We start from the raw sequence: 25343 nt of genomic DNA, 5'->3' as shown, positions 1-25343 counted from the left end.
TCAACAGGTATAGATCACTGTTGCCAAACTGGATGACCTGAGCTGTATTACTGGGAAGTACATAATAAAATAATAGAATCAACACTTTCATGCTGACCTTTACACATGTTCTGTGGCAAGTTTTTACACACACACACACACACACACACACACACACACACACACACACAGTGAGACAATAATTTAAAATAAGTGGAAAAAATGGAATAGGACAAAAGTTTTAAGTTTTATTTATTTATATTTTTGATGTATGTGAGAAAGAGGGATGTATTTACTTTTCCTTGAGGCCAAAAAGGGGTGTCAAATCCCCCAGAAGCTGGAGTCGTGAGCCCAACATAGGTGCTGGGAACCAAACTCTGGTCCTGTGCCACCTTTCAACTGAGCTATCTCTCCAGCCTCAGGACTAAAGTCTTCACAAATCATATCTCTAAAAAAACAAATACCCCAAAACAAAAAACAAAAAAAACAAATACCCAGCTGGGCAATGGTGGCGCACACGCCTTTAATCCCAGCACTCGGGAGGCAGGGGCAGGCGGATCTCTATTAGTATGAGGCCAGCCTCATCTAAAGAGTGAGCTCCAGGACAGCTAGGGCTACACAGGGAAACCATATCTTAAAAAACAAAACAAGCAACAAAAAATGGGTGTCTTAGTTAGGGTTTCTATTAATGTGAAGAGACACCATGACCATGGCAACTCTTATAAAGAAAAACATTTGATTGGTTGGCTTATAATTTCAGAGGTTCAGTCCATTATCATCATGGCAGGACATGAAGGCATGCAGACAGGCATGGTACTGGAGAAGGAGCTGAGAGTTCTTCATCTTGCAAGCGATAGGAAGTGAACTGAGTGTCACAATGAATGAAGCTTGAGCAAAAGAGACCTCAAAGCCTGCCCCCACCGTGGCACACTTCTTCCAACAAGAGCATAATTACTTCAACAAGGCCATGCCTCCTAATAGTGCCTTTAGGGACCATTTTCTTTCAAACCAACACAGGGGGACACATATCCAAAATATAATGCAACAATAAAAAAATAAAGAACTACAAAAAAGGAAGAATAAGGATGTAAGAAAGAAAGGATATGAACAACACTTCTCCAAGGAGATACACAAAGAATAAGTGATGTCATGTGATCAGTCATTTAGGAAATATAAATCAAAATCATAGAGAGGCCAGTCTCCATGTGCATGCCTGCTACTCACGAAGTCGGGAGATGACCACAAGCTCAAGGGCAGTTGTGGTCCATAGTGAGTAAAAGGCCAGTGTAAGCTACATAGCAGGACCTGTCTCAAGGCAGCATTAGAGCTATGATGCACTTCACAGACCCAGTGGAATAATAGCTTCAGACAACAATAATAGAACAATTTAGATAAGCATTTCACCTAGGTCAGTCCTCGCCCCCTCCTTTCTTTCTTCCACCCTCTTCTTTCCCTTCCTTGCTCCACACCCCCAATCTAGGACATATACAACTGTCCTGTGCTTCACAAACATCCCTCTCTCCCCTCCTCCTAATGTCTGTTCTTGAGTCTATATTAAAACCTCTTCTTAATAAACTCCAACTTAAAAAAAAACCAGAATTCATGAGGCTGTATGATGTGGGAATGTCATATATCAATCTGTTGATTTCATTGGTTAAGCAATAAAGAAACTGCTTGGCCCTGATAAGTTAAAACATAGTGGGAGGAGTAAATAGAACAGAATGCTGGGAGGAAGAGGAAGTGAGCTCAGAGACGCCATGCTCCTAGCTCGAGGACAGACACGATTCAGCTCCGACCCAGGATGGACATAGGCTAGAATCTCCCTGGTAAACCACCTTGTGGGCTACAGAGATTATTAGAAATGGGCTAGTCCAGGTGCGAGAGTTAGCCTAGAAGAGGCTAGATATAATGGGCCAATCAGTGTTTAAAAGAATACAGTGTCCATGTAATTATTTCGAGGCATAAGCTAGCAGGTGGCCGGGGTGCTGGGGACGCAGCCCCGCCACTCATATTACTACAGAATGGCGCCCGACGTGGTAGCAGCAATTTCTTGGGTCTGCTCTGCTTGCTAGAAGCAAGCAAGCACTCTCATCTAAGAGAGGCTTCCTGACTCAGCTTCAGCTGCAAAACCCTGCAGCTCTTAAGAGGTCCTGCCACAAAACACTTACACAGTGTTGATGAAAAGCTGAACGCATGCTTTTCGGTTTTCAGCCGTAGCAGGAAAAAAGCTGCGGTGTTTAAAAATGCTGGCTTTCTGGGCCATCCTGCCAGGGCAAACTCTGACTGTTTGAGGCAGGAGGGCTGGCTAAAGAGAGAGGACTTGAGTGTTGTCTGTTGTAGCACACTGGCTGGCAGGGACCTTGAAACGCCATAGAGTTGTGGCTATAAACATGGCTACAGCCTGTATATCCACCATGAGGTTGGAAAGCTAAGGAATGGACTGGATCTAGCTGCCAAAGCCAGGGCTTTAGTCCTACTGATATTGCTTAGTAAATTGAAGACTCATGTGTTCAGAAAAAGAGAGATATATAGTAAAGAGAGATTCAAAGACAGTGAAAATTTCTAAATGGCTTACTGTGTGTTAAAAATATATGCAGGCTAAAAGTTGAAGTTCTTAAAGTAAAAAAAAAAAAAAGGAAGAGAGTTGTTGGGTGTGGTAGTACACACCTCTAATCCCAACACTTGGAAGGCAGAGGGAGATTGACCTCTGTGACTTCAAGGTGTGGTAGCACACGCCTTTAATCCCAGTGCCTAAAAGGCAGAGACAAACAGATCTCTGTGATTTCAAGGTGTAGTAGCATACACCTTTAATCCCGAATGCCTGGGAGGCAGAGACAGGTGGATCTCTAAGAATTCAAGGACAGCCTGGTCTACAGAGTTATTCCAGGTCAAAGATACAGAGAACCTGTCTCAAAAGGCAAAAAATAAAAGTAAAAATAAACAAAATAGAGGTTAAAATAAAGTGCACAAAGATGGAAAATAGACAGAGAATTTTGATACAGTATGCTATTATGCTCTCTTTAAATTGTTTGAATGCTGAGGAAAGAGCAACAGCTGCTAAAAGATATTTATTTATAAATGCTGCTGAACTAATCCAACATAGATGTTTTGAAAATGCCTTCACTTCAAAATTTGGATCTAAGGACATGATGCTTTGGAAAGGAGTTTCTTATTTTGTTTTCACAGAGGATGAGACCCTGTTCATTTCTTCTATCCCGATATGGTATGATGGACCACACTGTAGTAATTGGAGCAGCGGGGCTGCGTCCCCAGCATCCCAGCTGCCTGCTAGCGTGTGTCTGCCCGGGAGCGGGGCATGGCGTCTCTGCTCCAGAGAGCAGAGCTGTCAGTCTGAGTTCACTTCCTCTTCCTCCCAGCGTTTTGTTCTGCTTACTCCACCCACCTATGTTCTAAGCTATGAGCCCAAGCAGTTTGTTTATTACTTAGCCAATGAAATCAACAGATTGATATATGATACTCCCATACCACACCCTCCTGAAGGTTGCTGTGAACATCTTCAGAAAATTGCTTCGCTCAACTGCCAACTGAGATGAAACTAGCGCACAGGTTATACCATGAAAGACCTAATTAACGACGCCCTCATTCAGCAGGAAGCAGTTTGGAGAGAAAAAACTGCGCCCATGTTCCCAAATATGGTTTATAAACGTTCTTTTACATTTAAAGGGGGATATGATATAGGTATGAATAATTTGCATTGACATGGATTTTGCTTTAGTGATATAAATTTAAGGTCAATTTTGTTATATGTATATGTATTTCTGATACTGATTAAGGTATTGTGATTGTGTAGTTCATTTTTAAAATGTAATGTATAATTAAGAAATATAGGTTAATGGATAATCATCAGTAATAGTCAAGCTTATAGTCATGTTAGTTAGATTTTCTAGATATATAGAGATACATTTCAGTTAGATAGACATTCTTCATATCTTTCAAAGACTGCAGAATATGGCATTTAATGTTTTAATAACTTAGGACTTTTCATGACAATGAGACACTCTGCTCCTGGCAGCACCAATCTACTTCAAGAAGAAAATGGGCATCGAAGAGGATCCTTATGGAGTTTGATAGCCTTGGGCAAGAAACTGTTCTTGCCTGGACTATTGCATAAACTGGACACAGAGAACCCACAGAGAGAGGACTGCTAAACTTGCCTAAAGGTGAGATGGTCTTTCGGGGTTCCTGATTCATAAAAGAGTCTGCAAGACATTCTTCAGGACAAGCAGATAGTGACTGCCTTTGAAATTTCCTGCTTCATGGAAATGTCTGCTGAAAACTATGGGCCTGTAGGCCGAAGATGGATGCCCCAACGGTACAGAGAAACTTTGGGTGACTGTCCAGGCAGCAAGAGGTCTCTGTCATTTCTAGAATTTTGGACGTCTTGTTTACTTAGGTAATATTATATCCTTCTGGAGTCTTTGATGCTGTTGAAGAATAGATAGTTAGGTTGTTTTCCATTGTTATGATAAAAGATAAAATAGATATAAATATTGTAACTGTAATTCTTGCTTAATAACTGTTTTGTTATATGTAATTTTTCTATGTTAAAGTTAAAGCCTTTCTTTTTTGTTTAAACAGAAAAAGGGGAAGTGATGTGGGAGTGTCATATATCAATCTGTTGATTTCATTGGTTAAGCAATAAAGAAACTGCTTGGCCCTGATAGGTTAAAACATAGGTGGGAGGAGTAAACAGAACAGAATGCTGGGAGGAAGAGGAAGTGAGCTCAGAGACGCCATGCTCCTAGCTCGAGGACAGACACGATTCAGCTCCGACCCAGGATGGACATAGGCTAGAATCTCCCTGGTAAACCACCTTGTGGGCTACAGAGATTATTAGAAATGGGCTAGTCCAGGTGCGAGAGTTAGCCTAGAAGAGGCTAGATATAATGGGCCAAGCAGTGTTTAAAAGAATACAGTGTCCGTGTCATTATTTCGAGGCATAAGCTAGCAGGTGGCCGGGGTGCTGGGGATGCAGCCCGCCGCTCCTAATACTACAGCTGTGGAACTAGAATCCTTTCTCATCTACAGGTATGGAAAGTAGTTCAGTCACTTTGGGAAATGGATTAGCAGGTCAAGGCCCGATAATGCTAGATGTTAGAGTTAACATAGGAGCCAGAAATTCAACTCATAGTAGATATCCAGGAGAAATGAAGACAGATAGCTGCACAAAAACCTGTAAATAAATGATCTCGTTGCCTTGATTCGAGCAGCTAAGTCATAGACACAATACAAACACCTATCAAATAAAAAATGGATGGTGTAGAAGGGCACATCTTCATGCTCACGGGTAAGCAAAGAGAAACTAGGGTGATCAAGCACATGGGCTGTCTCCTCAACAGAAGGGATGTATGTGTACCTGTTTTCCACACACAAGGCTGGGAGTGAATTAGTTAATAGCCTGATGACCTGTGCTATTGGTAGGGCCAGATCACATCTGAATCCCTCAGATTACTGTATTTCTTCCAGACTCTTCCTCCCTAGACCTTTATCTTGAGTGCTGCTTCTCAGTCAATAGAACCCTTCTTCCGGAAAATGTCACATGTACTTTATAGCCTGGTGACCTCTATGCATCTCCATCAGAGACCGTACCAGATCCAAGGCCCTTAAGCTATAGAACCCATCCTCAGGGTAGAGGTCACATGAGCTTTGCAAAAGACTTTCAATGTAGTCACTCCTTAAGCTTTTTTGTGCACAGGTATTAAGATCATTATTACAGAAAAACTTTTCTTCCAAAATTGTATTATATTTAAATATGTCTAAAATAAACTGCCTGGGGTCAGACTCTAGAAGTTTGAACCGGTTCAGCTAAGTCGTGCTGAACCAGATTTCCTTTCTTGACTCTCATGGTTCATTTTCCTGCTGGCCATCACATTTTAGGGATCCCCACATACGGCTACTTATGAATGATGGGACACCACTCAAACCAGGGAACTGTATACACTTGAAAGGGTAAATGTAATAAGTGAACTCTGTCTCCACAGAACTATAACATACATGTGCACACAAGCATACATCATGCGCAAGCATGCCCATATAGATGCATGCGTGCTCACATACACACTCTCCTCTCTATCTGGTTTTCTGTGAACTAGTACATACACCTACAATCGAGCTTGGCTTTGCATGAGCTTTTGAAGAGCATTTTTTCAAGTAAAGGCTATGAGCCTCCATCCATTTTGGCTGCTAACTATCTTTTCTGTGGATTTCTATGATACTGGCTGTCATCTGGATGTTTGAGTTCACTAGATAAATAATTCATGGGAAACTAAGCTATAACTATACTAAATTTTAGCTCTTCCAGAAGATATATTTTCGTCTCCCAAAGACTATGAGGGTTTTTTTCTTACACTGTAAAAGTATAGCGATCCCATTTCATATACTTACTCCCTGAGGCAGTAAATGGGACAGAAGCTCACAAATGAGATTATTTCTACATCACACTGAAACTTCCAGAACAAATTCTCCAGCCACTGTGCCTTTTCTGGGACTGCCTTAGATGACCCCAAGTGGTTCCATTTCTAGGTCTGCTTCTTACCAGCACCAGTCTTCAGGGCCAGAATGCGTTTTTAAAGATTCACTGAGAGGGAATTAAAAACATATTACACATTTTCCAACTCATAAAGCTTAAATATTCAAAAGCAGGGACTGAAGTGAGAGTGTTTCACACTGTGGTAAGAATTCAAAACGGGAAGTATAGCCTCAGGGTTGGAAGAGCCCTTAAGACAACCATGATGCCAGGCATTGGGGCACACACATGTCCAACACTTGGGAGGTGAAGGTAGAAGGGTCACAAGTTCAAAGCCATCATGGGCTATAAGACCTTGCCTCAAAAATAAGAAGAAAGAAAAGAAGAAAGGAAGAAAGGAAGGAAGAAAGAAAGAAAGAAAGAAAGAAAGAAAAAATGAAGGCTAAGATAAAGTATGAAGACTACTACCAGTCTCAGGCTAGCTTGGGCTACATATTGATTTTCAAATAGACCAGCCTGGGCTACGTTGTGTGACCCTACCTACAAAATTCCTCATATGCAAGCTAAACAAGGTCTCTGTGCATGTGATTTTTTTCTCCCAACTTGGTAACATAGTCTCTTCGCTGCCATGCCCATGGGCTCTCTTTTGTGCAGGGCAGCCTTCTCCTCTCTAGACCACTTTGTGGACCAGGTTTCATTCTTCTCAAAGGTTATCTGCCCTGCCAAACACGACCACTGCCGTCACTCACGGCAGGCTGAGGCATAGGAGGGCAACAAGGCTTGAAAGCAGGGAACTGGGAGGAAACAATACAAATGGGTGGAGAAAGAAAGCAGCAGAGAAGAACTAAAGAGAGGATGTTTCCTAGCTTCACCTCCATGGCTATGATAAACCAAAGAAACTTACGGGAGTGTATACCACTCTAATTGTGGGTGTGAACCCTGAAGAGCAGGGCCAAAAATTGAGGTGGACTAAATTCTCATGTAATAGCCAACTTTATTCAGAGCGCCAGACAATTTATACTCTGAGGTTAATAAGAATCCCCTGAAAAAGCATACAATCACAGGGACAAGCCACATGTGACAAAAACGTGTTCCTTCCATGGAGCCATATGAATAACAACTGAAGGGCACTCGCTCCTCTCCGCTACACCTTGGAGGAGCACGAAAACACATTCCAAAAACAATTCTGTGTTCTGGAAAAGCTGAGGCCACAAGACTCATGTCTTGTTTTCTAGAAGTTTTCTCACAGGCCCTCAGAAATGTCCTCACACAATTCCATTCTTGGAATGCGTTCCGGCAGGGAGAAAGGGTTGATTTGGTTTAGAACTCCAAGCTGCAGCTGACGGTTTGAGGAAGTAGAGGCAGAGCCTCAAGCACTTAGAGATGACGCATCCATGGTCAAGAGCAATACGGGAGGAGGAGAGGATAAGCAAGCAGCAGTCCTCAGCTACTCATGAATCAGGACTGCCCACAGTGAGCGGCCCACATCAACTAACAATCAAGACAATCCCACAGGCATGCCTAGAGGCCAACTTGACCTACACAATCCCTCAGGAGGACTCTTTTCTCAGGTGATTCTAGGTTATATATAATTGACCTTTAAGACTAACCAGCACAGGGCCCAAGAAGTTACCCTGGATAGAAAACCAGCCCTGGCTCCACCCAGTGATACCCAAACCCCAAGTGCACAAGAATCAATGTACTCTAGGCTCAGCCTGTCCCTGTTATATTTGCCTATTTTTTTGTTTTGTCTTGTTTTGGAAAAAAGGTCTCACTCTATAGCCTAGGCTGACTTTGAGCACCTCAGTTTGGTCCAAACTCTCTTCTACCTCAGACTACTGAATTCTGGGAAATACAGACCCAAACCACCGCACCCAGTTGGTTGACTTGCACTTCACAGAGTAAAGTATCCTCAGAGGCTATTGGTCCTCAGGGTTCCAGCACTGAATGGCGTGTCAGCAGAGAGTGTATGCAGAGACGGAGATGCCAGAGATCACGGCCCGGAAATGATCAAGTGTGATGACAAAATGACTCTTGCACAGAGAACTACGGGGGCTGAGATGAAAGCCTTCTAGGGAGTTAGCGAGGCATGGCCCAAAAGGCCTGTGCTTTGGAATTGGATCTGGACTGAAGTTTGAGCCTTAGTGCCTTCTATAAGACGGGAAGAGCATCATCTCGCTCAGAGAGCCACCCTGGAGTCAAACTGTGGCAAGTGCGAGACAGCTCTTGCCCTTCACAGCTGCTCTTGGCTCTCTGTCTGGGTTAGCATCTGCTTGATTTTGCAATTAAACCGTCTCCCTGCAAACAGAATTCGCTGTCAACTCTAAGGTGTCGCTGTGCACTCCTGTGCCCTGAGCATCTGGTCCAAAGCCTGGCCCATCCTCCAAATGAAAGGTAGCAGTCACTGCTTTTCCTGTTCTTAAGCAAGAACCTTTAAGATATGATCGCATTCTTTTACCTGCCTTCAGGCGGTCCCACACCTCCCACACTCGAAGGACTCCCTGTGTTACCCAACTTCCTACAGCGACCCACCCAGGAGTCCTCATAGCAGAGGTCTTAATCATTCCTATTAACATAACCATCACAAACCAGCACATACTTTTGCAAGGTCTTTTCCATGGGGCAATCCAAGTAACCTATAGGAAAGAGGACGTCAGAGGGCTATTCCTCCCTGCCAAGAAAGATGAAAAGGGAAGGGTTAAGAAAAGGATAATGAAGTCCAATCAAAGGGGAAAGAGGAGCCAGCAAAGGTGAGGGGCACAGTATACTGTGGAGACAGACATCCCTGGCAGGAAAGGAAGACACCCAGGAAGGCATGTGCTGGCCCAGGTCTCTGGGCCTTACCTTTTGCTTTACTCCAAAAGGGTCCAATGCTGATGTCTAAAGAACAAGTGTTTCAGGCAAAGTAGCCCAGCTACAGTCTGTCAGACTGTGATCCAGGGGCACTGCCTCAAAGATAGTGCTCTACAAATACCACACCAGACAGAAAAGAGAGGGTCAGTGCTCCAATCAGGCCCAAAGGAAACTCCAGCTCCCTAAATTCCAAAAGGCAGAAGAGACAAATGGCTACCTGAGGTGCCTGTTAGCCTACCTAGTAGCACACTGACCTCCAGGCTCCCTCAGTATCACAAGCAGCTATGACACATCTCACAGTCCCTTAGCATCCTAGCCCTTCTCACCTCCTCCCCTGCCCTAAACTCCCTCCAGCTCCTGCGCTTCCCTTCTCCCAGCTGTTTGTTCTCAATATAACCCTACGATTTTCAATTTCTCTCTCTCTCTCTCTCTCTCTCTCTCTCTCTCTCTCTCTCTCTCTCTCACACACACACACACACACACACACCACACACACACACACACACACACACACACACATACACACACACACACACACACACACACCTATAATAAAAACCTTCCTCTTCCCCATACCACGGAGCAGACACGTCATCCGCTCCATTTCTAGCTCAACTACTTTCAGCTGTTCTGTGAACTCTACAGCGCTACCTCAGTTTCTCACCCATGAAATGGAATGCCATGGTTTTGAGGCTGGATAGAAAGATGGGAAATTTTAGGGAACATTGGAAGGAAAGTAGTTCTTTCGCCCTAAGGATCTGGCTGAGAGTTAAGAATTCTGATACAGCTGTGGACAAGGTGGTGAATGCCTTTAGTCCCAGCATGCAGGAGGCAGAGGCAAGTGGATTTCTGTGAGTTTGAAGTCAGTGCCTACATAGAGAGTTCCAGGACAGCCAGACTACACCAGTTAGACCCTGTCACAAAAATGTAAAAGATTATGATAATAATAATTTTGGCACAGTTGACCAAAACCCCTTCATTTGGCCACAGCATCTGCCATCACCACACCACCACTTTCTTTTGGAAAGATATTTCAAGCAGGAATGTTAAAGCATGCTTAGGCCAATATGTGCATGACCTTTCGTTTTTACTTCGTCAACATTCCTTTCTCACCTTTAAATCTCTACTTTTCTAAGTAAATATCATAAACAAGATTACGAACCATATTCACAGTCAAAACATATCTTGACTTCTTTGTGGCTGTGTGTAGTAAGGCTTCCTTTGACTTTTTCACCTTTTTTTAATCAACAAACTTATCTGTAAACCTTTCAGGACAAAGTACTTTATAAACCATTTTTGTAATCTCATGCACTACAGAAAATTCACTTGATAAAAGTAAATTTCCTGGCTAGTTTTATGTCAACTTGATACAAGCTAGAGTAGTCAGAGAGGAGGAAGCCACCATTGAGAAAAGCCTCCATAAGATCAGGCTGTAGGAAAGCCTATAGGGCATTTTCCTAATTAGTGATTGACCTGGAGGGCTCAGGCCGTGGTGGGTGGGGCCACGCCTAGGCTGGTGGTCCTGGGTGCTAGGAGAAAACAGATGGAGAAAGCCAGTAACCAGCACTCCTCCTTTGCCTCTGCTACAGCCCAGGTCTCCATGTTCCTGCTGTTTTGAGTTCCTGTCCTGACTTCCTTTAGTGATGGATGACAATGTGGAAGCATAAGCCAAATTAACCAATTCCTCCCCAACTTGTTCTTGGCCATGGGTCTTTATCACAGCGACAGTAACCCTAAAACAGCAATCCACTTCATCTTTTCAATCCCTCAGATGCTGTAACTCAAAATCCACCACAATCCAAACTGAGGGCTAGCAAGATGGTTCAGCACACATGTAAATGCCCAGTAGGTATGGCAGCTTGCCTGTAATCCCAGCACTTGGTGTGTGGAGACAGGATTCTCCAGGGCAAGCTGGCAAGCTAGACTAACCAATTCAGCAAGTTCATCATCCAGAATGAATGGCCCTATCCCAAAATTTAAGTGGACAACAATTAAGACATCTGAGGTCATTCTTTAGTCTCCAGCTACACACACACACACACACACACATACACACACACATACACATTTTTAAAAGCACCAAATATACATTACAGTAATTCTCTCCTTTTGAGAAGCTGGAATTCACCTATCTTGTTCTATACTACCTCCTTTCTTAAGAGTGCGCATATGTCTTCATGTCCTTGACCAAAGGCATAGTGTGAGTTACCTTTTTTCGTGTTAAACAGTACACTCTCCTTTACCTAATAAATCTCAAATTTGCTTTCTATGACTCATTCTGAAATTTTTTCCGTTACATTAATCAAAATTCCAGCCTCACCTAGTCAGAGGTCGGAGAAACTAATTCCTCAGGATGCTACAGCCCATGTGTCAAGTTGTGTTCCTGGCAGTGTTTACATCTATAATGTCGCCTGAAGCCTGCAGTGTTGGAGGTTCGGTTGGCAAATGATAGACTTTTGGGAAGTCACTGGACCATGAAAGGTCTGGCTTCATTGATGAATTAATTTGATGGAATGATTGGGAAGTGACAGAGACTTATGAGGTCCTGCCAAGATGGAAGAAATAGGTCACTGGGGCCATGCCTTTGAAGGGTATCTCTTGTTCCCTGTCCCTCTCTGCTTCCTGACTGCCAGGAAGTGACCAGCCATCCTGGGCCATACCCCACCATCATGGCACACTGACACCACAGAACCAGAAGCAAGCAATAGACCCAAGTGACTATGAACAGAGGCTGTGAGCCAGAACTGTGTCTTTCCTCCTCTATCTTTCTCAGTTATTTCTAGGAGCAAAAGAAAACTAACACAGGAATTAAGCAACATGCTAGAAAAGCACGCAGTGCCACATAAAACTCCATTTCTTTATGACAAAGTCGCAGAACACTATATATTTGTTGAAGAAAACACAAATATGCATATGCACACATACACACACACACACACACACTCAAAGAGAGAGAGAGAGAGTTGGTGGCTTAGAAATGACGGGAGGACCTTGCATGAGTCAGTAAGAACTGGGCTAAGGAGAAGAATTCCATCCAAGACAGAAGAGGTTCTAGGCAGGAGTCTTCTTTGGGACATAGAGGAATATTGTTGGAAACCTAAGCAGGCTGTACCAGGCCTAGCTTAAAGATGCTCTCAGTGCACGCTGCCTATCTCACCAAGAAAGACACCAAGAAACAACAGCAAGGGTCCACACTTGCATTACAGGTTCAAAAAGGAAAATACAGTTTTATGGAGACACTGATATTTTAACAAGAATATTTTATGGGGAGGAGCAGAAGATTCATACTGCTTATAGCAGAACCACACGCCATCTCCATTAGACATCTTTGTTCATCTCCCCAACCAGAAGTCACAACCCATCTTCTCCTCTCCACGAGAGGTCTCAACAGTCACCCTGCACACCCCATACAAGCAAAACTTTAGAAAGGAGTACACCTGAGCATCTACCTGTCCTTACACAGACCAGACAGCTAGCTGCCATGACGTCACTTCCAGTCATAGAACACCTGTCAATCACACAGACAAGGCTTGTCCTGGAATGGGTGAAAAGAATAGGCAAAATCTTGCCCTCGCAGACAAACAGGAAGCAAGACACAAAGCTTAGGTTGGCTTCTGGCCCGGTATCAGACAAAAACACAGTCCCTTGGTGGTTAGAGCCTGTGGTGTTCAACCGCCTCATCCCTGGAGTTATGGAAGGTTCGCAGAGCAACACTAACAAGGAAGAGATGAGGCCAGAACTCAGGACAGGCACAGGCAACTACTGGGTCAGAGGAAATGCTGCAACATCTCCAAGCAGGGCCCTGGGCCACAGGATGCCTCAGCTACATGCTTGCCTCTCCGGAGTTGGGAAGTTCCTGGGGGCAAGAAGCAGGGGCAAGGACGGTTAGGTGCAGGGCTGAAACAGGAAGCAACATTAGGCACAATTAGATAGAAGAAGCTGTCCAGTTTTCCAGGCCATATCCTGGTTTTAGCCTTGAAAGACCATATGCCAGGAATCCCCAGTCCTAGATAACAGTGGAATAAGGTACCCTCTCCTCCCCACCCTGAGAGCTTCCAATTGCAAAGGGTGAAACACCCCTGGTTAGGTGCCAGGGGTGCCATAGGTGCTGCTAACATCCATATGCGCTAAGCACACACCTTCCTTGTGCTCCACACAGAAATGGGAATAAAAGGGAGATTCTAGGAGGGAAAGAACAGCCCTTTAGGGTGATCTGAAGTAGCTGTACTTTGAAAGTTTGTGCCCAAGATTTATGTGTCAGAAACCTAATCTTCAAAGGTCTGTGTTGGTGGTAGTTGAAGGTAGGGCCTCTGAGAAGTGATGGGGTGGGGAGACTGCGGCCCTGTGAATGGATTTACCTATTCCTGGGCTAATGAGTGGGTTATTGTGGGAATAGCTTTGTTTTTAAAACTCTTCTGATTTACTTGCTCATCACGGGATGCCCACTACCGTAATGTTGTAACCCTTCAGGAAAGCCCTCACAGGGTGCCCTTGGACTTCTCAGCATTCAGAATACAAACCTAAATAAACTACCTTCCTTTATTAACTATCCAGCCTTGGATATTTTCTTATAACAACAGACAATGGACTACATTGACTGACCTCATGGCCTGGCCGGCCAGGACTACAGGGCTACCCTCTGAAAACTGGCATTCAGTCATACCAGCTTCTCCACCCTCTGCCAAGGTTGGATCTGGTATGTAGAGCAAATGAACAAAATAAAGGATCTAGCACCATAATTATTAATATCAGTGCTTATATTTTTATGCACATTCTAAGAACTTTACCCATCCCATCTCTACAAAGCCTTATCCTCTTGACTCACTGCACCCACATTTACAAAACCTAACCAAAGGAAAACCACACATCCCATCACCACTTGGCCCCATGGCACAATAGGGGGACAGACTAAATATAATCTTCCAAGACCTTGAGCAAGAACCACACAGTCACTTTCTTCCTGTAAACCCAACCCATAAAAACTATGAGAATAAATGGATTATAATAACTTCCAGTTGATAAGGTTTTATTATCTCTATTATATCTATTTATTTAGTTAGTGAGTTATGGTGAGGGGCACAGGGTCACAACACAAGTGTAGAGGGGTCAGAGGACAACTTATAGAAGTCAGATTCTCGCTTTCCATAACGTGGGTCCCAGAAATCAGACTCAGATCATCAGGACTGGGGGCAGACACTTTACCTGTTAATCCATCTTGGCTCTCAACTGATGAGTTTGAGACAACTGGCTATTAACTCGGAGTATATACTTGTTATAAACTACAGTTCTTCTTCTTCTTCTTCTTCTTCTTCTTCTTCTTCTTCTTCTTCTTCTTCTTCCTCTTCCTCTTCCTCTTCCTCCTCCTCCTCCTCCTCCTCCTCCTCCTCTTCTTCTTCTTCTTCTTCTTCTTCTTTTTCAAGATAGGGTTTCTCTGTAGCTTTGGAGCCTGTCCTGGAAATAGCTCTTGTAGTCCAGGCTGGCCTTCAACTCACAAAGATCTGCCTGCCTCTGCCTCCCGAGTGCTGGGATTAAAGGTGTGCACCACCACCGCCTTATTTATCAAATCAACATATTGCATAGTTAAGAGGAAAACAAAGGAGCAGCATAATGTAGTCTGTTCCCTGGGTGTGCTCTTAACCTGGACTATAAGGGATGGATAGTGACTTCAAAGACCATTCCAGCATCCCTCTTACATACTAGTCTCTATCACAGATCAACATGTGCTTATGTGCATACTCCAACCCAATCAGAACTGTTGCTTCTTGCTTTCAGTTAAGGAGGGTATTCTGTCTGTGGATTCCCAAATTAATATGCAAGATAAAGACATATATCAGCAACCATAACATTCTACATATATGACAAGACAGCCACACCCAACTACACGTGCAGCTGTACACATGGGTTACTTAAAATGAGACCTAAGTAATCACAGCAGAAGGAGGCAGAGGCTTTTCATTAGCTGGACAGCAGAATGCAGAGCAATCAAAGGGATGTTGGAGAACGTGGACTTAAAAATGAGTGGGATAAAAACAGAGAACTAGTGGGCAAAAACAGCTCTGTGACTTACTTCTAGGGGTCTTGGAGTTCCCAGACCACCTCAGCTTTAAAGCAAAGAACACAGTAGCAAAACACATTGTGCCGATCCTATACAGCACTCCTAGAAACCATGGTGATGGGTGTTAACTCAGACCAGCCGATAGGAGGGCTTCCAGAGGCACAAGCCAATCCAATAAACTGCAAGAGCATGGCAGATCAATAGTGTTAGAGAAGTGCAGAGGACAGAGAAATAGCTCTGGGGTGGCAAGAGTGGTCCAGAATTCAAATGCGCTCATCAGTGTAGCTAGAAGGATGCCACTGACCATGAGGAGACAGATGGATGGAAAATGTAGGGAACTGACCTTGCTTCCTTCAGAAGGTGGTGGGAAACTGAATCGTGCATTGCTTTCTACATTTCTCTATTAGGGGCATGTGCCAATCACAAAAGTAGAAAGCCCAAGAGTACAGACTCCAAATTTCAACTCTCATCTTCATTACTAAACCTAAACTCTGAGAGGGCTAGAGCCTGCTATCATGAAGGTTCAAGGTCAAGTACTAGGTTGAGCAGAATCTTAGCGAGTCCAGGAGCAAGCCCTGGGGCTTTCACTAGTCACTCATCCCTCAGCGGGCCAGGAGCTGCTGCACTCTAGCCCAACTCAGGTTGGCCTGATAATCTTCATCTCTCAGCATAGCAGGGCATGGCTGGAAGGGCAGTCTTCATCCCAGAAGGGCTAAAAGGGCCTCTCAATAACCAGATATAATAAAGGTATAGAGAGGAAAGTATACACTTCTGCAATTGAAACACACACACACTCACACACACCTAGAAAAGAGTGGGAAAATGAGCAAACAAGCCCACTGAACAGAATCTCAAATTTTAACTTTATATTCTAATTTCTAAGACCTGTAGCTGGTTCTCTGCTTTTCTGCACAATGTAATGATCAATGAGGGTTAAGCTCTATAAGGAAAGGGTGGTGTCTTGCTATTCCTTTCTACCCAGGTATAGTGACTCTACAATGGACAATTAGGCATGAGTAAGGGGATGGGAAGATCGGGAGCCTAGGTTCAGATAATGCAATACTTGGTTGGGCATGTTGGTTCGTGATCTTGAGTTTGAGGCAAGTCAGAACGACAGAGGAAAGCCCTGTCTCCAAAGGAGGGGGTCTATTTATAACATATCCTTTCCTACACAGACGTAGGAAATTCAAACAGATCAGAGAAAACGTGGTCCACTAAGTTCATTTACTAAGACACCTGCAGTCTTCTCAAAAGTAGGTCTGCCCATTGGCCACTGGTCTTGGAACCAGATACTGTCACTGAGTCTCCAAAGTCAGAAGTGTGCAAGACATTGTCATGCTCTGAGCTAGAGCCCCAGATGGCCACAGTAATTGCACTACAAAGTAACCCGTCTCCCTGCACAGACTCTGCTGTACCCTTAGGAGACATGAAGGCTTCTGTTTCTCAAGGTCCAAAGAAAATGCCAGTTTTGTACCCAGAGCAGGTGTCCCCATATCAAGATGACATCTACAAATCCAGGACATTTGTACCAACTGTTCCTGTCCTCCAGTACTGGAAATCTTCCAGAATGAGAGATAAATACATCCTCTCATGATTCCAAGAGCCGATCTTTCATCCTTGCCGTACACTGAAGTTGAAAATCTTTGCAGATTCTCAATACACTGTGTCCTTGAGGATCTGGCAGCTTGACATGACCCAGTCCTTCTTGGAGCCAGCAATGATTGCCACAAAGCAGAGGGAAAAAAGACACTAGTCTTTTAAGTCCTAATAGGACACAAAAGACTGAGAAGAGATTCAACAGTGACATCACACAAGGGTCACAGATATGATAAGGAGATAGCGATAAAGTCCAGCACAAGTTCAGATGGACAAGCACCTAATTCACTTGGGCACTGGTCAAAAGTATCAAAGAGGTAGTTTTTGAACTTGAAGGATGAGTGGTGGCTACTGGGTAGCAACAGAGGAAGGGGCCCAATTCTAAGCAGGTGCACAGCACGCACAGAAACAAAAGCTAGGCCAGCATGATTCACTGATGTGTTTGGGATGCTACCGGCCTTAGACCCACCAGTGTAATGATGCAGAGCAGGTGGACAGAGCAAGGCAGGAGGGTTTCATATCCTTACTGAAACCATGGACAACCAGTTAGGGTTTTGTGCAATAAACTTCGTGGGAGTTGGGTCTTAGCAATCCAACTCAGGTTGTCAAGTCGCCTTTACCCACAGAGTTGGAATACACTTGACTCGGATGTATCTGGCGGCTTCGTGGATGATGGATCAGAGAGGGGACAAAATGAGAGTGACACCGTGAGAGACAAGGAGGATCTAAACCAGCACAAGAGAATCGGGAACAGGATGAGGGGATGTCCAGGAAGTCAGAAAGTCCAACGATGTAGCCGCAAGGTAGGGAGAAGAACCCAGCATTCCAGGATTCTTTCCTCTTACGGCAAAGGCACACTCGCTGTTTCTTCAACTCCCTCCTCCTCCCCCACTTAGACCTCTACAGTCCTGCTTTGGGTAAGTTATGGGCCGTACCTGGCTTTGCTGTCACTCACACCTCAGATCTGTGTCATTTACCCCAAATGCTGGCTGGATGGCTATGCCACCGAATTCCTGTGACCTTTTGAACTGAAGTTCATCATCTTTCCTTGTTAGAAAAAAAATGGTTTTGTAAAAATGTATCCTCTCCCTCATCCTTCCCCACTTAGCCCAAATCACATCAAGTTCACAGGGCAAGAACTGACCTGATTCTATGTTCCCCTTCATGCCAAGCATGTTCTTGGCACCCAGGGAACGCTGATTACTTCTACCAGCCACAAAAATAATAATCTATAAATACCTTGGCTTCCTGCAGTTGAGAGGAATTAACCACACTGCAATTAAGAAAAAAAGCTGTAGAAAACATTTAGTTAGCAACTTTCTGATGTAGACAACAAGATTAAGGCAATAAATACCAGCTCCAACATATTTCTTTGGTGACATTCTATAAAACAGTCCATAAAATACTAAGGACTGCCCAATGTCACAGCAGAATGCTTGTAATGTATGAGTCACCCATAAGCTAAAACTGAACAGATTAACCCATCATGTAAAAGACAGAATAATAAGCATCAACAAGTTTTACTAATGCCCGAGAAGAGAGATGTTTCCTCCCCTAAAATCTCATTGATATTTCATACTTTAGGTCAGCAGGATGCCTCAGTGGGTAAAGGCACTTGCCATAAAGCCTAGCGGCCTGAGTTTCATCTCCACAGCCTATGTGGTAGGAGGACAGAACTGAACTCCTGTTGGCTACCCTCTGATTGCCACATGTATACCATGGCAGGCAGGCAGGTGTGTGTGTGTGTGTGTGTGTGTGTGTGTGTGTGTGTGTGTAAAGCAATGTAATAAAAATTTAAACCATACTTTAGAACAGCAGTTCTCAACCCCTTTGGAAAACCTCTATCCCCAAAAATATTTATATTACAATTCCTAACCGTAGCAAAATTATAGTTATAAAGTAGCAATAAAAGTAATTTTAGAGTTGGGAGTCACCACAACATGAGGTATTAGAGGTTCGCAGCATTAGGAAGGTTGAGAACCACTGGTTTAGAACAATAAAACAGTGTTATAGTATGATCTTATTTATATACTTCAAGAGAAGACTATAAATGGCCTCTGGATTCAGGCACAATAGTAACCGGAAAAGGACATGAAATCTACCAGTCTTGGTTCTGGCCAAGAATAGATAAGATAATAATATACACCTAGAAAGAAATGTAGGTCCATGGCTGCTACAGACTGAAGTCAAAAGGACCTTAAGTCATGGACCAGGCATCTAAGGCAACGGGTAATACTATATTACATCAATTACTATCACACTGAACCTCGCTGGCACAAAAGTTTCAAGGACAATCAAAATCTATCACAAAGAAAAGACAAAAACCATACAGCTCAAAGAGAATGGCCAGAGAAACAAGGAACTGGGGATTCAAGGAAGAAGGGAGGGAGTCCCAACAAGAATGGAGCGTCAGGTCTGGAACGAATCTTAAGCCATAACAGCCCCCAGAGCCTCGTAACCAAGGTACACTGAAGGGGTTCAGAGGCACCCTGTGTCACGGGGCTTCAAGACTTGATAGAGATGTGACTTGGGAAATTCTATTCTAAATTTCTGCCATGACTTCAAAAAACCTTTTATCTCAGTAACAAAGCTTCAGAATAAGGTTACCATCACTTTACATGTTACTTTAGTGAGCTGAAACTCAGTTAAATAATTATGAAGTTATCTTATTGAATAATAAGTGTCACATTCCCATGAGCTCATCTCACTGCATAATTAAAGGCAAGTCTCCTAGTTCCATTACACACACGGGCCACTCAGGGAAGACTCTGAATTATCTTGACTATCTCTCTATCAAGGTGTGGTGGTTTGAAAGAAAATGACTCCCATACGGAATGGCACTATTAGGAAGTGTGGCTTTGGTGGGTGGCGTGGAGGAAGTGCATCACTGTGGAGGGTGGGCTTTGAGGTCTCCTATACTCAAGCTATGCTCAGTGTGGGACACAGTTGCTTCTGTTCCTTGTGGATCAAGATGTAGAACTCTCAGCTGCTCCTTCTCCAGCACCATGTCTGCCTGCATGTCTTCATTTCTCACCATGCTGGTAATGAACTAGACCTCTGAAACTATAAGCCAGTCCCAATTAAATGTTTTCTTTTATAAGAGTTGCTGTGTAGTGGTGTCTCTTCACAGCAGTAGAAACCCTAACTAAGACATAAGGTGATTTTACCTAAGTTGTGATCAATGAAGATAGAAAATGACTAAACACTAACTCCCTCTGCATCCATCTACCCTACGCTTCCCGGAAGTACCTCTGCCCTCCTGAGTGTCCCTTGCCCAAAGAGGTATAACTGACATGCACTTTCTTTTTCCCCCAAAGTCCAAGATGCCATCACTTTCGGGGAGAAGGAGTAACACATTTGACAGTATTTAACGAAGTCTACCCCATGACCTTCACCTTCCAACAACCACATTTGAAAACTTCCTATAACCCTTCACGATAGTCAAGTGTTTCAGCCCACCTTCCTATGCAGGGCTGAGGGCCACATGTCTAGGATACACATATGTGCCATCACTACTAGACTAGATTTGTTGTGCAGCTTCCACTTTCAAAGTATTTCCGTATTTCCACTGTCATTCCACCCAAGCAACGCTACTGCTTCTAGTTCACACGCTAGCAGCTTAAGGAGTGGAGAAACGCAGACACTTCCCCAAAGTGCCCAAGGATGCACAAAGGACAAAAGCAGATTTCCTCTTCTGTTTATCTTCATCACATCCCAAAGACGCCACCAAACAACACTAGAGCCCACAGAATGACCCAAGAGGCTTGTTGTGTAAAGCTACAAATAAGACTCTAAGACCAGACCCGCTGCCTGGAAGAGGTTTAGATCAACTGAGGCACCTGGAGAGGGCACTCTCCAACCTGGTAAGCTGTCTGCAGTCTGTGCTCTGTGCTCCAGGTTCCCAACTTTGTGATCCGTCACCACGCTGGGGTGGGCCTTGATGATGCAGCTGCCTTTGAGTCATTTCTGCTCCTATAAGTAACCCCTCCCCCCTATTCCTGTATAACTCATTGGTTCACCAAACTGAACTTTGGTGGCATTCCTACGTCAGTCTATCATGGGCTCCCGATCCGGGGTGAGTAGACATATATGTTGCATCTTCCCAGAAAAAGTTCCATCACACAGCATGCTGCAGAGCTTGGACAGTAGATGAATAGAATCACCTCTGAATATTTTCTAATGGCACAGGGAAATTTCCCTGCAAGGACACTTTGCTTAGATCGGGCTGTTTACAACCATAACCCAAACACAGCTCTCGGTGGGAAGTCAGAGTTCTAACTATCACCTACCTCTGAAGCTAACATGACGAAGACCCTGCTCTCCCTACTGAGCCCACTTCATGCCTTATCGGGCCCTGTCAGCTACTGCACAATCAGCTGCCATCTAAAGGGGATTATGTGCTTATATATCTACTTTTAATTGCACTGTGAGGCCCCAAGACTGAGAAGATTCTGTGCGTTCCCATACTTGACAACGGGGACAGAACACAAGCTGTCACTCAAATGTTCAATCAAATATAAAATATATACAAGTCCTGAATGCTCACATGTCCTATGGTATTCATTGACCTCCACCTTGGAGGAAACCCCTCCAGTTGTAAAAACAGAAGAAAATAGGAAAGCATTTTTGCTTCTTATAAATTTTAGCCACATCCTTTAATCTTAATTTTTTTTCCATTTACAAAATGACAGAGGGGAACTAAAATTCTGACCTATTTGTCCTAAATTAGCAAATCTTAATCTGTTAGGTCTACAGAGAAGTCTAGGGATTGGTCTCATTTTTGTTCAGCCCTCAGGAGACTCTGAGACTAGCAGCCCATTCACCTACTAACTGCCATGGCACACACTGCTCAAGATTTTCTCTAACGTAACCAGTGCAGGACCTGCCTAGGGAGGCTGGCCGCACAGTCAAGTGTGAAGGTGCCACTCATGGTAGCCTCTCAGGGTTCTCATTCTGCTCAACATAAAGGAAATTTCTAGAAAGGCACTCCCCTGCCTTGGCCAATGACTTGCCCTAATGAAAACCACAGCAGAGACATTCTAATGTCCTTATCTGTCCCTCGTGTTCTTGGGAAGTGGGAGCTGAAGACTCGACACCTGTGGTCCCAAGGCGGAGATGCTGCAAGACTCTGCCAGATGCAGAACACTGGAGGCAAACCAACGCACTCCTACACTTGCCGGGGAGGACTGCACTCCCTAGGATGTATGCAAATTACACTGCTGCCGCTTATGAGCCTTGAGACTTTGGTCCAGTTTCTCAACCTCTTCCTTCCTTTGTTTCCTCATCTGCGCAATGGAGAAAATGCTCCCTCCCCTACAGGCCTGATTTTACTAGAGCCACTGTTAGAACAGGAACTCAATGGATGGAAGCCATTGCTGCTGCAATATATTTGACACTAAGAGGGAGACTTGGTGGTGCAGGTGGCTGAGGTGGGAGAAACGGGAATTCCAAGTCTAGCGTATCAGTTCTCTACAGAAAGCCATATACTCTACAGCTAAGCCAATGAGTACATGTGAGTCTCAAGCAATTTATTAATCACATTCATTACTGCAGGAGTTAGAAAGGTCCTGGCCTTAAGTGACATACAATTTAGATAGAATTAATATGATAAATCAAATCACAGATACGATCTGCACAGGATCTGTGTTCTGCAGTCACTAGCTCTCCAAACATTGCCTGTGTTTTCAAAGGGAAGGACTTGTACCCGAGAAAAATGTGGATTCATTCATTTTTCAGCACACGTGGAATCCGCAGCATACTTACCAAGAGGGAGAGAAGCCTAATAAAAGATAATGTCCAACCTCAAGGAGCTAGAGGCCGCTCAAACACTGGCATTGGTGTACTGAGGACTCAGAAGGGATGGCACAACTTTGTACGGAGGCTGAGGTCAGAAACAATGGCAGAGATGCAGCATTTGATCTGAGGGGATCAGAAGATACTGGGGTTGGGAAAACATAACAGGCAGAAATGTAGGAAAGGATGCTCTGAGCTCTTGGAGGTGACGAGACTGGCCGGAGTGGCATACGAAGTTTAAACTGTGGGGTAATGGGCTATGATGGGGGGGGGGGTGCTAAAAGGCCAAGGTGGATGGTGTAGAGTCTACCTTTACTTACTGAAGGGAAAGACAGAGGAAGCAGCAATATGATGACGTAAGGTACATGTGACCATAGGACAAATCTGTAGACAGATAACTCCATGGAGGGCAGATACAGAGGGCTAGAATTGTCAGGTGAGGCCTTTAGTGGCATTGGGGAGGAGGCATGAACACAAGAACTGAAGATAACACAGGAGAGAAAGCTTAGCTGGGGGTTCAAAAAGAGCTTGGCATGAGGATGTTCACAGTGGCTAGGCAGCACAGTCTGCTCTGGGATAGCTTGGAGTAAAGCACTGTCTCAGAAAGCATAGTTGGCAGAGATGCTTGCCTAGCATGGAAAAAACCCCGGGTGAGACCCCCAGCACTGCATACAACTGACCATAGTGGCACACACCTGTAAATCTAACACTTGAGAGGTGTGGACAAGGATCAAGAATCCAAGGTCATCCTTAGCTAAACAGCAAATTTAAGGCTAGCCTGGCATATTCTAAGATCCTGTCTAAATAAATAAATCAATGAAAATGAAGAAAGGAGCTGGAGAGGTGGCTCAGTGGATAAGAGCACTTTTTCTAACGAAGAACTGGAGTGTGCTTCCCAGTGTCCACAAAGCAGCAGACAACCTCCTCTAACTCCAGTTGAAGGGAATCCAATGTCCTTTTCTGACCTCTGCGGCTATCAGGCACACAAGTGGTATACGTAAAGACGTGCAGATAAAATGCTTATACACATAAAAGAAATACATCTAAGATTTAATTTTAAATTTCACAAAGAAATGGTAAATTCAGCTTATAAAAATATAACTCATTTAAGTTCTCATGAGTCTCTGTGTGCAGAGAAAAAGGGGGAATCAAGCCAGGGGTTATCAAAGGAAAATGAGACTCCCCAGAGACTGAGAGAAAGAACCAAAGGATTCATCAGACCCACCCTGGACTGACTCAACAGCCACAAAACTGACCAGCCATGGAGAAGTCCCAGGCTGTGTCTGGCTTGCAGCAAATCCCTGGAGGTTCAGAGCATTTCTTCAAGCAATGAGAGGAGACAGGGGTCAACCATGGAGCTGAATCTTCCCCTGCTTTTACAATCCATGCCCTGTCACTTGCTGACAAATTACCTTGCAAGCAGCAGACATTTAAACATCTGCACTCACAGGATGAGAGAGGGGGAACACCGACTGTAGTGAAAAGGAAGGAAAGCTGGCTCATAGCAAAGGAAGATCAGAGAAACACGGCTAGAATCCAGACATTTGTGTGAGGAGTTCTCATTGAGAGCTGTTGAACAATGATGAAGAAAATTATCAATATTTAATATAACGTTGAATATTTCATCGTGGTATGATGACATTTTTGTAAATATGTATAAGGAATAAGAGTCTGTGATCAGAGTTAAACAATGGCAGACTAGAGACAGCATTTCCAATTCAATTGAATGAGTGTGTCCCCGAGGACAATGCAACGTAATAGTATAAAAACCCAAGGTTCATATGGAAACGTGGCGTATAATAAAGTCAGTATTTTCTAAGTGGGAAAAATTAACGTAGCAAATACTATTGGGAAAACTGAATTGCAACTTAGAGAAATATAATTTAGATGGGGGTGTGGTCTGGAGAGATGGCCAACGGCTAAGATCAGGTACTGCAGAGGACCTCAGTTCAGTTCTCAGCGCCCTACATTAGGACACCTGATGGACTGAACCCTGCAGCCGGCAGCCACATGGGTCCTGGGATCAAACTCTGAGCCTTTGGGCTTAGCAGCAAGCACCTTTATCTATAAGCCATCTCGCCAAGCCCTTGTTAAAGCAAGCAGAAACCTAACTGGTAGGTATTGCATCGCTGTTCATTTCCTCACTTGACAGTGGTGCTCTATGTGAGGAAACACCCTTGTTCTTGGGAATCTGCACAGAAGTACGGACGGATAAAGAAACTCAGGTTAGCAAGTCACTTTCGAATGATTTGGGAAGGGACTCAGGAGATGGCTCAGAAGTTAATATCTGCTGCTCTTCCAGCAAACCAGAGTCCAATTTCCAGGACCTGCAACAAGGTGGGCTCACAACTACCTGTAACTCCAGATACAGAGGACCTCATGTCCTCTCCCAACCTCCACAGACACCATACACATGCGGTACATATACACACACTCAGGCTCACACACACACACACACACACACACACACACACACACACACATACACACACTCAGGCACACAAACACATACACACAGGCACACAAACACACACATACACACACACACACACACACACACACATACGTCCTGTTTTATAC

At 44.1% G+C, this 25343-nt stretch overlaps 1 protein-coding gene across 3 annotated transcripts in view; it reads right to left on the bottom strand.

Annotated features, from left to right (window-relative positions):
* LOC121442107 (carboxyl-terminal PDZ ligand of neuronal nitric oxide synthase protein-like) overlaps window positions 1–25343 on the bottom strand; it is a 289142-nt gene that overhangs the window by 226515 nt on the left and 37284 nt on the right. The gene's annotated exons all lie outside the window — the stretch shown is intronic.

The sequence above is a fragment of the Microtus oregoni genome, unplaced genomic scaffold, assembly GCF_018167655.1.
Source record: "Microtus oregoni isolate MIOR12 unplaced genomic scaffold, Mior012 000086F_ref0000336, whole genome shotgun sequence".
NCBI classification, from domain to species: domain Eukaryota; kingdom Metazoa; phylum Chordata; class Mammalia; order Rodentia; family Cricetidae; genus Microtus; species Microtus oregoni.
Note: the sequence above shows the minus strand (reverse complement) of the source record. Positions and strands in the feature narration are given on the sequence as shown.